The sequence below is a fragment of the Numida meleagris genome, chromosome 7, assembly GCF_002078875.1.
Source record: "Numida meleagris isolate 19003 breed g44 Domestic line chromosome 7, NumMel1.0, whole genome shotgun sequence".
Classification (NCBI taxonomy): Eukaryota; Metazoa; Chordata; class Aves; order Galliformes; family Numididae; genus Numida; species Numida meleagris.
Genome location: NC_034415.1, coordinates 12,947,089 through 12,959,174, shown reverse-complemented (window position 1 = coordinate 12,959,174; position 12,086 = coordinate 12,947,089). Strand labels below are relative to the sequence as shown.

Here is a 12,086-nt window from a genome sequence, read left to right as displayed (position 1 = left end):
GTACACCCCTACATGGAACACTTGTCATCTTGTATTCAGCAGCTAGTTTGTAGAATCTGTTGTTAGTGTGTTCCAGCACAGATTCTGTCTTGAGACCTTATTTATAAATGCATTCGTATGTACATTTCCCCAGTCTTTCATCTGGAGATAACCTTTGAGTTTCTGGAGATTGTCTCAGAAATTATTGCTTCAGATTTCTCTTCAGTGTCATAAAGATGTACCTAGCTGCTCCCTTCACGCTTCCCTCAACAGAAAACCTTATGGAGCTTCTCTTATCCAATAGTAAATGTAACTCAGGCTGGCAGCTTTTCAGTTTCCAGTGAAACCAAGCCTGTGATGTGGAGCCAAAGCAGCGTGCTCTGGGACAGCCCGTGTGGCAGACCTTGCTTGTGGTCCCCATGTCCCACAGAGTTTCCTGGATGGGTCTACAAGCAGTTTGTTACCTTCACCAAAGGGAAAGCCAAGCAGCACCGGGGCAGACCTGTGTGTCAGCACTAGTAAGCTCTCATTCCTGCATGTCAACAGCCCTGGAACTGCTCTGCGGTAAGGAGCCAAAGAATTTGACTGGAAAGTATGACTTACTGGACAGGTGCAGAAGTCAAGTTCTACACTTTGGTTTTCACCAGACCTACATGGCTCATCCACAGGGCTATCACCAGTGCTTATTAACACAGCGTTAATGAGCATTCTCAGTAACTGATATATACTTCTCCAAATTATTCCTGTAGCTGACTCTAAATGGACAGGTTAACGCATGCTAAGCTGCATGATCTGCAGTAATACCTTTTGATGACTATGTGTGCACCAAGAAGTAGGAAGGTATTAGGAATTAACTGCTGAGGAGTGAGGGACTGCACCAGCACACAAGGGTACCCTGCACCTACAAACACATTCCTCAAGGCTTGCACATCTCTGCATCTTAAGAGGCTTAGCAGATTCAACATCTTCACAAGGAAATTCTAAACAAAAATTATGCTCCAGTTGCTTCATATGAGCATATTGCAAGTTGCTTTTCCATTCTTTTTCAAGAACTGTATTGAACTTAAAACTAAGTAAATGAAAAAATATGTACAATTGGGAAAAGATCCATTAGAATTAAATTACAGTTATTGGAAACTACTGACACACTTCAAATATTTCTAGTTCTCCCTTTCTTATTTCTTTTCTTTCTTTCAATATATAATGGACTTGTTCAGTAAGTGAAACAGACTGCTTCAGTAGCCCATCATGCACTTTGTTTTTGCTAACCTTTTGTCTGCTTTTATATCTTGCCACTTTAGCAAGGAGAGGTATGGCAAAAGCCTTCTTTCAGACTGTTTTTCATTTAAACTTGCTGCAGATTATTTGACAGGTTTTGTTTGTCCCAAGTGCATCTCCAGGTTCATTGTAATGGATACCAGAGTCTTTGACAGCACTGGTAAGTAAAACATGGGGTGTCTATGGGATGTTTAGATACTCAACAGTAGCTTCTAAACTTCCAGGCATGACCTTGGCTATACAGCATCCCTCTTACCCCTGTAACATTTTACACAGTTTCACATGCATTCTCCTTTTTTTTTTTTTCCTTACAAAGTAATATAAAACTACTTCCCCACTCTTTTAAATGTCAAAGATACACACTGGGGATAACACAGGAAAAGGTTTTGTTTAAAATGGTCTCAGCAACACTGAAGCAACTAATGTTTTATTATGTTGCCTGGTGAACTAACCCTAGAGCAAATAATGCAGGAAGATGAATATGTTTTGAAGGCCTTTGAGAACAATGACTATTATTCAAATGTATCCTAACTGCAGAAACATGCCTAAAAAATAAATCTTTTATTTACACAGAGAGAATACATAAAGCGTTCATTATCTTTTAGAAAAGTTTCATTGCTTACTTTATATGTGAGCCAAAAAACCTACCTCTGTATTTATGCTAGTCTAAATATTTCATAAACTCTCCTGCTATAATCTTGACGGTTTGATTTCCAAGCTTACCGTTGGTATTTAGAGCCAGAGTTTCACTGATGTTCAAGAACATGCGCGTGGTTTGTGTCACAGCTGTCTCCATGTGTAGGAGATGAAGTAAGTCTCTGTCCATACCTTAGATACTGTGCCCACCACTTAAATTTCAGCATGCCATTGCAATGGAGTTTCTTAGCACAGAGATGCAAATAATATCCCTTCAAGATGTTTCATAGCTGAGCTCCAATCACACAAAGCAACATATACTTTTCATTACTGATATCGTACGTTCTTTCTCAGAATCTGTTATGAAATTTTTCTGTAAGTCAACGTATTTCTTCTCCCTCCCCAAACAATACAAAATAGTAAGAGAATAATAGTTGTTGAGGGTAAAAAGAATACTAGACTTGGCTGCATGTGTCTTATTTTTAAAGCTTTGTTGGATGCATGTAGAATGTGTGCTTTTTGTTTAAGTGTTCTTAGTTTGAAAGAGTGAGATGGATTGTACTTTTCTCCATTACTGTCTTTTTGGTGCATCTTCACATAGGAATGTGTTTGTCTCTTGGGAAGTTGGCAGTGTAAGTGACTGAAAAACTAGCTAATAAATCTGGGATTAATAGGGCTGTAGACAGCAAAGTACACAGGCGTAGGAAGGATCACCAGCCACTGAATGCTGCACATCTAGAAACTGTCAATAGAGAGTATGAAAAATGCAAAGGACAAAGCAAAACTAGGAGAAGTTCCAGCTCGTTTTTCTGCTTGCTGAAGCAATCTCTCACATCAGCATATCCTGGTCCCCTAGGGAAGAGTTGTTCTAAGGGCTTGATCTTGCTTCTATTCACAGCTGAAAAAAGTCTCCTTTTAACCTGAAGTGGATAGGATCAGATCTTTAAAGATCGTCTCTCCGAAAATAAAACCAGCAAAAGTAACAATGCTTAATGTTATACTATACTCTGTATACAAAATAGCTCTCTATTCTTATGTCAAAATATGCTCAAATTAATTTAGAGGTATTTAGAAATGGGTATTAGATCTTCAAAGCTGATTATTCCAGTTCTCTTAATTAGTGGACCAAACGACTGATACAGCTGCTGTGCACTTGTGATATTGAGGACAATTTCTATCTGAGGGGGAAACATGATGAAATTTTCTGTGTGCTGAATTAAATCTCTTGAAGTTGATTGTGGCCAGGAATGTAAGTAAATCAGCATGGTGCTCTTGAATTCAGTGGAGCCATACTGTTGGCTGTTACCTGTGATTGATTGTCATTGAATAATGCAATGAAATTCTTTGTTTATTAACACAAGTATAAAACAAGAAAGGGAGAAAAGCTGCTACCTTTCTACAAAAACTGGTCAAAGAAATGAGAATTACCAAAGGTTTGTGTCTTTGATGTACTCTCCTTTTACCTAAAGCTGTCATAAATACCAACAAACAAACCTATGAACCTCACAGGAACATGGGTACATCTACAGAATTCTTCATTGTTTGGAAGGGCGATGTGAAGGGAGGTACTCAGGGTGTCAGGTGAGCACAGCACCTCATTTACTATTGCATAAGTAATCCTGCTGATTATAGACTAAATGAAGTGTGTGGTTAAGTGCCAGATTGTTCCGGTGTCAAAATCTCCGCTTAAGTGGAATATATGTATTTAAGTTTTGCAGTGATCTTGTGCTCCTGGGACTTAGTAGATTCCACTTAGATCAGCTGAGCAGCTTCTATTATTTTTGGTGGACATCGTTTAAGGCCTCTGTTAAAAATTCCTCATGTCTGGCCATGCTAAACTGAAAGGGCAGTATTGAAAGTTAGAGGTGGTCATGCAACTCACTTTCAGAGAACCCAGATCCAGAGTGTGCTGGACTCCATGCTTTTGTTTGCTCTCAGCCTCTCTTAAATGTAAGGGGAGAGAATCTTTTTCTAGAAGCACTTAGAACTAGATATTAATCCATGAACGTGGAGGTATCAGAATTCCTCATTACCCAAATATCTGGAAATTGGCCTTCCTCTGAAGTTCCTACACAATTTTAGAACAAATGTGACAATTATATCTGCAAATGAGGAAAAGTATGTTCTGCAATAAGACTCACCTGGACAACAAAGTAAAATGCTTAAGGAACAACATTCTTTAATTTTCAGGCTCACCTTTAGTGGAATGTGATTTAGTAGATTCATTGTCTACCACTGGCTCAGCCTTTGCTGTCTAAACATAGGATGTGCTGGTCAGGTCCATACATTCCCTCTCACCATTAAGGAGAAGCTGGCAGCTCTGAGTGGAGCAGGGTGAAGACAGGTACTGAACTGTGTGCTGGAGGCTGCTGTTGGCTACAGAAGGAGTTTAAGTGACCAGCTGAGGTCAACTTCTAGGTGGGTAAAGCCAGGTGAGATGCATACTACCTCTAGCAAATGAGGAATGTTGTTGGAAGCCTTTCTCTCTGACCTTCAGGAAAATACATGCTAAGATGCTGCAGTCCAGCTGTCAGCCAGAAGGTTGCATTCTCACTGAAAGTGGGTTTGATACTTAAAGGAGAGATGGATAATTAAGACTTCATCCTCCAAAATATTAAATATTGATTTGTAGACATTTAGAAGCAGGCATAAAGCTCTCCTGAGAACTGGCAGCAACTGTAAAAGATTATAAAAGATTTTAGTTCTCCGTGTAGAATTTAGTATTTATTTTTTGTTTAAAATTTATGAAATGGGGGTAAAATAAATCAGGAGGTAACATCTGGCCCTCTGAGCACCTCCAAGTCCTGCTCCATGTGACCATTCAGAGGCAAAATGGATGTATGTTTTTTTTCAGGTTTGTATTGGCTTTTGGTTTATTGAAGTGTCAGGGGGTTTATAAGCTCTTCAACTCCAATTTTTATTGTTTTATCCAACTACTGTCACTTCTTATCAGTATTAAAGGCAGAAATCAAAGCACAGGACCCATGGGAAGCGGCGTTTCAAATGTACTCCATCGCTTTTCTTTGTCATTGTTCTGAACTATGCACCCTCTGCTCCTGACAGCACACCCACAACGAGATAAGGAGGTGAGTTCACACTTTGTTAATTCATTTGTGAATTAAACAAAGGATTTTTTTTAACTAAATGTTTTTTTTTCCTTTCCACCTCCCTGCTCCTTTTTTATGATTAAGGGAAATTGATGCAACACAAGAGGCCCCAAACAGGATATCTTTGCCTTAGGCAACAACCTTGTCTTCAGCCTTCTACTAATTTTAAGCTGGGAATGTGCATGGTTGCATCTATTCAAGGAGGTGAAAATAAAGTATTGCAGTGTGGCTGTATCCTACAGGTGTCTCTCCCTGAGAAAACGTGACCCAGCTATATTAAGTGGGTTGGAAAACCCACTAAGCATGGCTCCTGTTGCTCTGAGTCAAGGCAAGGAGGTGCTGAGCTGCTGTGTGTGGGACGCAGGCATGTGGAGAATTCCATCTGTGAGGTTTCTTGGATAGCTGTGCCTCTGCAGTAAGGAAATAAGTTGAAGGCAGAGGAAGAGTTAAGAACAACCTTTTTTTCTTTTACTTTTTCTTTTCAGCTGTCTGTGTGATAGGAACCAAGATGATTTTTTCCCAGTCCATTTTATTTGGTTTAACAAGTGTATTGAATTTAAGAGATGACATTTTCTGTGTTTTATTCACAGTAGTTTCAAGTTGATCAAATCCATTTCAGAATGTTCCCTAGCTTATGCAGACTCACTTTAAATAAGTGTAAACAAAATGTGTTCGTTTTACCACTGGCACCGTTTATTAGGTTTTAAAGGTGCATTTCCACCATGCCATCAAGAGCAGTAAGGGGGGGGGAAAAGGGAAGAGCAGTGACAGAAAATCTATTTGACAGAGTAAATAGTCTCTTTGCACATGTGTGTATATATAGGTGTGTGGGTTTATGTGGGTAATGGCAATGGCACTGATAGAGCAGACACGTTTTAGCATTACTATGACAAATCATAAAAGATGGCACGCTTTAAAAAAAAAAAGATGATGTTTATTGGAGACATGATTATTTCCTATGTACAGCAAATGGAAAATTGACTGAGACAAGAGAAACCAGCAAGTTAAGGTCCAAATTGAAACACTAAGTTATGTCTGTGTGGCAAGTAAAAAGTAATTAAAAAAAAAAGTCACCAATTTTAAAGGGGAGAAAAGAGAGGTAATGCAATTAAAGTCGATGCTTAAATCTTACTTAAAGCACTGCAGTTGTCAGAAGCAGATATTTCATGACAAAGACATTGCCGTGGCGTAACGGGGGGGAAAGACATTAAGGCAAGGCAGGCAAATCTATACAGTCACACATTTCATATTTATTTTCAAATAAGCATACAGGATATTTTAAAATCCTTGGAATTATATTAAATTCCTTGCCTTCTTTGACTATTTTAGCTGGAGTATTGAGCCAGGAGGGAAATATATTTCATGTTATTTTCATTTTGACATTTTTATTGTTAAATGTTGTGCACTGAGTGGAATTTTGTTGTGTTCAAGTTTAGATATTTGAATCTTGAGGTCTTTTTATTCATCCTGTCATCTGTCATTGATGTAACTGACTTCTGTGACAGCATTGACAGGATTTATCCAAGAGTTTGCTCGATGACACTTCATAAAATCAAAATAAATAAAAGGGCCCATCATCTGGTTGATAGGGATTGGAGGGCGGTGGGTGTTGATGGTGCTCAGTTTTACAAAAAGCTATTCAGGAACTCACCCAACCACCTCTTAAAGATTTATCTCTTTTTTGTATGACCATGTTCATATTCCCTTCAGGTCGAGCAAAATGTCATATTTTTTCTTTTTTTTTCCTTGTTCTTTCTTTCCCAAGACCTGCCACATGATCAAATATGTACCTGCGTTTTTTTTCCATGACATTTTGGAAATACTAAATATTGTATTCTGGTGATAATGCTTTCCCAAGAAGGAAGGAGATGGCCCATTTAATAATGTATACTTCATTTACAGCATGGAGTGTTAGCCAACTACTTGTGATGATACTTCTTCCAGACATAATACTGTTATATGCAGAGTTCTAACTACATTTTTAAATAGAACAACAACTGAATGATACATTCAAAATAATTCATGGAGAGGAAATAGAAGTATTTCAGCATGGGAGAATATTTATGCATTATTTAACAGCAATAATGTTTGAATTCATACATTATGCAAATGCCGTTATAATCAGGAAAATGAAAGAACTTGGACTGCTGCAACATCTTTAAATCTACCATTAGGTACTTATTTGTGCATATCATTTAATACTGCACAGTGTTACAGTATGTCACTTGAAGACAATTATCAGAGACCAACAGGTTATAAAAGTAAAGCTGATGAATACCAGATTGCTACCTTGATGCTAACGTCTATAAATTTATCAGCAAACAAAAGTAAAGGCTTTAATGGTAATTTACATAAACTCCTCTTGTGGAAACAAGTTACTGGGGTTTTACATACAGTTCACATTTTGCATTGTGATCCTTGCCTATGTTCACCCACACACAACAGACCAGCAAACAGTGTGGGATGACACAGAAAGAAATCTCTATTTATTTTCTTAATGTGTCGGCAGCTCGGTCCCTAACCATCAAAACCAGCAAGCCTGTTCATCTAATGCCAAATAGCTTTGGTTCAGTCTCCTATTGTCTTCAAGATAAAATATAAAAATATCAAAAAGCCTCTAATTTGATGAAAGGCATTCATAGGCCTTCCTTCTTACTACTTAGATCAATTATATCTCTGCTTAATTAAATATAGAAAACCCCATGTATATGTGTGAATACTTGATTGCAGCATCCTTGAGTCACATTTCCTGTACATACCATTCTTTGTGATTTTGCAGTTTGTATGAGTATGCATATGTGTCTTCTGTGGGAAAAGGAGCAATGGCTTGCCCCGCACACTGCCCACCAGATTGGAAGTAAGTGTTGCATCTGATTTTATTTATTTTTCCTGCCAAACTTTATCCATGCTTAGCATGTTGAGAGGGCAGATGAAAGATGAAGGAGCTTTGTAGCCAGCCATGGGCTCTGCTAGGTGCATTCTTGTCTTTTAGGTCAACATTTGGGAAAATGCTACTATCAACTGTCCCAAGGATTCATAGTGACAGAAGTTTTTTCCCTTATAGTTCACGAGTAAACAAAATTTCTTCCAAAATGTTTCTATTACAAAACCCTTAATTCCTATGAATTAATATTTCTGTTAATGGTAACACTGAGAGCAAATAGAAATAAGGAGCATCTGTACAGAGGAGATCAAACCACTTTCTTAACCCATTAAATGAAGGTGGCCTATCACTGGTCATGGAGTGATTTACAGAAATGGACAGAAGAGATAAATTTATACTCTGATTTCCATGTTGTGTGGTAAACAAGGAAGTTTGCGTGCAGATGCCATCAATCCAGCATGTCTCATAAACACTACATTCATGTAATAGAAATACAGAACAGATCTTCCTGCAAGTGAGTGGCATTTGGACACAGTTTGGGTACTCACCAATTTGAATCCAGTCCACAGCCTGGAATTTTCACTCTGCTAGAGTCTTCCAGAAATTATTACTTTTTATGGCAGACTGGATGCAATACTGTTTGCTCCTCCATCATAAAGATTGTGCCAGGGCTTCTGCTGTAAAATCTCTTACTAACAAGAAAACACAATTCAACCAGTATATTGTGCTCTTGGCTAAGAACTGGCATACAAAAATTCATCCTGGAAATTTTTATTAGTAGCAAACAATACTAACTTCTCAGAGTGCAAAATAATGCATGAACTCCCTTTTGCTGAGCATTAACTAATTTTTATGGCATTGTAGTTATCAGTTGTCATAAAGCTGGCTTGGAAGGGAGAGGGGCAGTAAGATCCAGCAGGCACCACTGGTGCAGTAACAACATGTACCCACTCCAGTGCCAACTGGAGATCGCCAGCTGATGATAAGGACACAGGGCTGCAGGAATGGGAGTGTCCTGGTTTCAGCTGGAACAGAGCTGATTTTTCCTTTAGAGTATATGGTACATTTTTGCTTGAGTAGAAAAACAGTGTCAGTAATGCACTGATCTTTCACTTGTTGCTGAGCAGTGCTGTACAGAGCCAAGAATGTTTCAATTACTCAGCTCCTATCCTCCTGCTGGTGAGGTGATGGGAGGGGACAGAACCAGGACACCTGACCTGAACTGGCCAAAGGGGTATTCCATTAAGATATGACATCATGCAAAAAAAAAACTTGCAAAATGGTGGGGAGTTGGTTGGGCTGGCAGCCATTGCTTGGAGACTGCCTGGGTATCAGCCAGCGGGTGGTGAGCAATTGCTTGTGCATCATTTGGTTTATATATATGTATATAATCGTTACTTATATAGTTACTTTTATAGTTATATGTGTGTATATATATATATACATATACACATGCGAATTTTAACTGGAGGAAGGGTGTGCTTTGCTAAGAGAACACACTCTCTTTCTGCAAAGTTATGAGCTATTGAGATGGAAGCATTACATTTCTACAGATTTAGAAGAGGATCTACTAAATGATGACCACAAATATACAAAGCCAAAAAAGATGATGTAACTTGAGATTTTGTTTAATAGTTCAGTAGAATGCATGCATGTGGAAAAGGATCTCCAGATTGTCTGCTTTTTTTGGAGGAGAGCTATCATTTTTCTTGCTCCTAATAGTTTCTGATAGCACTCAGGACAAGCTCCAAAATCCACTGAAATCAACAGAAAAATTACCTGGTAGCCCCAAATACAATTTCTGTGATTCCTCCACATTCAAGATCATCAATGTCCATCCCCAGTGTTTCAGAAGAGGTCCAGAATAATTGCATAAAATTAGGTCCTATATGAAAATTGGCACCAACTTCAAAAAAGATAGCCCAGTCAGACATGTTCTGGTAATTTTTGTTTAAAAGACAGTCTTAATGTATGTTAGTTTCATGCTGATAGCTTACATATTCTTATCATGAAAAAATATGTATATTTACACATACCATGATATAATGGTAACGTATCTCCCATATGACCATCTGACATTGTTTCTTCTAGGAAGATATAATGAATGCATCTTCTCTGCATCACAAGAAAAAGGCTATTTCAACTTAACAGAACATTTCAATCTCAGTCAAAATGGGGCATCTTCAACATAAGGTTGTCTGCAGTCATGGTATGGCTTTCCTAACTTCGCTAATTCCTTTGGGCTTTAATTAGAAACACTTTAGCAACACTTCCTAAAACATGCAAATGTTGAGGCTCCCACCAACAGTATTATTAAGATAGCATCTTAATTCATTTTTCTTTGGGGGCAATATGTTTCTCTTCCAGTTTATTGTGGCAAACACTGTCATTCCCACTTCTTCCAGTGTCTGAAGCTTTCTGCTGTAATAAATGCACATATTAGATGCTATTCTCTCTCAGCTTGATAGGTGTATAGTGTCAGAAAAAAAGAGGTCGCAGTGATGTTAAATTTGCTGCTGAGTAAAGGATCAGAGTGTAAATGAAATCTTGAAAGATGGGAAATGAGAATGTGCAAGTGTAAATAATGTATTAATTATTGACAGCTAAGGGACCAAAGAGTCCTGTTTAGTAATGACATCTTCATTGTCACGCTGCCTGACAATATCTCAGGTATTTTTACTTTAATAAGAGGCTTTCCCCCCAAGACAGTAAGTATTTCAATTTTCCTGTGTAGCTTTATTGATATTTTTTATTTTCTTTAGCTTTTCTGTATCTTACTATATTCTAAGACCTTGATTAAAAAGGAGATGGGGAGTAAATTCCCACTGGCAAGTGATTTTAGTACTGTACGATATATTTTTCTTATAATAAAAGATCACAATATCGAGGTGCAAAAGGAAATTCCACCTTGTTGGTTGTTTATAGAAGTTAAAATACAGTTTAGGAAGAGACATGGGTTAGCTAAGGGCTTGGTTTTGTCAACAGGACTTTATATTACTTGTGCTTAGTATGCTAGAAGCTGAATTGCTTTCATTGTGGCTTCCCACAGCGGTCTGCTCTGCTTCCCCAGCTCACTGGAGCCCACCTCCAGGCAGCCCAGGGCTCGGGAACCCTCTGTGCAGTGCCCTGGAGAACAGAGGGTGCAGCTGAGGATTGGAGTATAAAGGAAAAGAAAAGGTATCTACTGCAGGTGCTCTCCAGCCCACTGATTGCATTTTCTTTGTCCTTCTGGAATAGAGCTGGGTGACATCTTACAGTCAAATCCTATTTCCCATTAAAAATGCAGATTCTGGTCTATGGAATTATTTAACACATTTCTATTTAATTAATTGTTAGAGATAAATTCTTGCATGTGGGGAGATGAAAAAAAAAAGCAAAAGAATTCTAATTCACTGTTTTCAAAACATTGTTTTGATGACATCAGAAAGACCGCTCATCTGAAGAAGTTCAGTTTCTTTGGTTAACAGATATTGAAGTTTTTACGTAAGATACAATTAATGAAACATTTGCCTGAGATTTCCCGTGCAGCAGTCACACACAGCCCAGCTGTGTTTCCAGCCAGCAGCGCTGCTTACCCATGGAGCAGCACGAGTGCTCACCTGGCCTGTGGTTTTGCTGCTGGGCCCTGTTGGGAAACAGCAGCCTTGTTACAGGGATGTTCCCACCTGCATAACCTGCTTCCAGGGTGTTACTTACAGGTGTTGACACCACTAGGAGAAAATGTGCCGCTCTTGTAAGTCTGTTGTTTCTTACGGAACGTGTCTCAAATGTTAACAAACACCATATTTGATGCTTCTTCCTCTGCCCAAGAATATAACTTTATCAAAATGAAATTTCCTGCTCATTTGAGCTGTCTCCATAGCAACAGTACTGTACACCTGTGATGTACGGGCACAAGCCATTACAACCTATGAACTAGCCGGAGTGAGCCATGCCCCACCCCCTGACAAAGCCTGAGTACATCTCCCATGTATCCATGGCACCTGCTTCTCCATGGTACATATCTGCCGTCTGTGCGTAAGATCGTTGTGTTCAGAATCGGTGCACTTACATTTAGTAAATAAATACAAACACTCTGCTGACATGAAGTTATACACTTGCAAATATTCAATATATTCCTGTCCTGAGGGAAGACTTTATAATGCAAAAATTATACAAAAATAAAAGCTCATGCTTACATTTGCTTCTGTAAGAGATTCCTA

At 38.6% G+C, this 12,086-nt stretch overlaps 1 long non-coding RNA gene across 1 annotated transcript; it reads left to right on the top strand.

The window, feature by feature from the left end:
- Window positions 869–11,171, top strand: LOC110402205. Its single transcript, XR_002440968.1, has 4 exons — window positions 869–4,979; window positions 7,780–7,857; window positions 9,976–10,093; window positions 10,934–11,171. It is a non-coding gene; the product is annotated as an uncharacterized LOC110402205 (long non-coding RNA).